Source organism: Anneissia japonica, unplaced genomic scaffold (assembly GCF_011630105.1).
Source record: "Anneissia japonica isolate Jap-2015-1 unplaced genomic scaffold, ASM1163010v1 scaffold9524_len842_cov138_single, whole genome shotgun sequence".
In the NCBI taxonomy this organism is placed as follows: Eukaryota; Metazoa; Echinodermata; class Crinoidea; order Comatulida; family Comatulidae; genus Anneissia; species Anneissia japonica.
In genome coordinates, this window is record NW_022749005.1 from 1 (window position 1) to 842 (window position 842).

At 31.6% G+C, this 842-nt stretch overlaps 1 long non-coding RNA gene across 1 annotated transcript; it reads right to left on the reverse strand.

Annotated features, from left to right (window-relative positions):
• Positions 1 to 117: 117 nt before the first annotated feature.
• Positions 118 to 842, reverse strand: LOC117120990. The gene is made up of 2 exons (XR_004447456.1): positions 773 to 842; positions 118 to 477 (listed from the first exon to the last, which is right to left on the reverse strand). It is a non-coding gene; the product is annotated as an uncharacterized LOC117120990 (long non-coding RNA).

An 842-nucleotide genomic window follows, 5' to 3' on the forward strand; every position in this document is an offset into this window, starting at 1 on the left:
TTTTCAGTGCAAAAGGCCAAAGAAACAGAATTACAGGAGAGAAAGAAGGAGGTAACTTTTGAGGGCCAAAACAGAAGGAAAACGTCATGGAAAACTAGAATAGGACTCATTAACATACATAAATATTTTATTGGCAAATAAATGTGGTTTTTATCTTACTATGGCCTGATACGTAGTCTCAGAGTATTGCCTCAGTTACCTCTAATTAAATACTTTTACAAGTAACTAAATAGCAAGTAAAATCAAACAACAAAGGCGCATTGTATTTTTAAAAAAGGCAAATAATTGTCACAAATATAAACATTACTGATTAAAATAATATTGTAGAACTCTTGATTATTAAATATTGTTAATTGTTGTTTAATAATTTCAACCAATAGCAATATTATTGTAACAATCTTTGCAAAGAAAATTTAAGACTTGACAGGTTGCAATCCAATATCGTGAAAACTTCCACTGCTTCGCTTAGTAGTTCTCCTGTACAAGAAAAAAATATGATTATTTTTTGAACACTAATCTATTTTCTATCTTGAAAATGTTTGTTTTTAGTGGGCTTTCCGAAATTTGGTAGATTGTGTAATGCTATAAGGCGCCCTCTGTTGATATTGCTAGCACACAATGCCGTTCATTAATCCATTCATTACTTAGCCATAAAAGGAATCAAGGGAATACAAAAGCTCATATAAACAGCCCACTGTAGTTATTAGGCAAGTTAAAATGTAACGTTTGTTTATGTTGTCTGCTTAAGAAAATATTATAATTGTATATATACCTCGGAATCATCTCCGCCTCTTCTATAGTCTGAGGTAGTGGAACATTTAAAGTTTCGGGCAAAAGTAGCG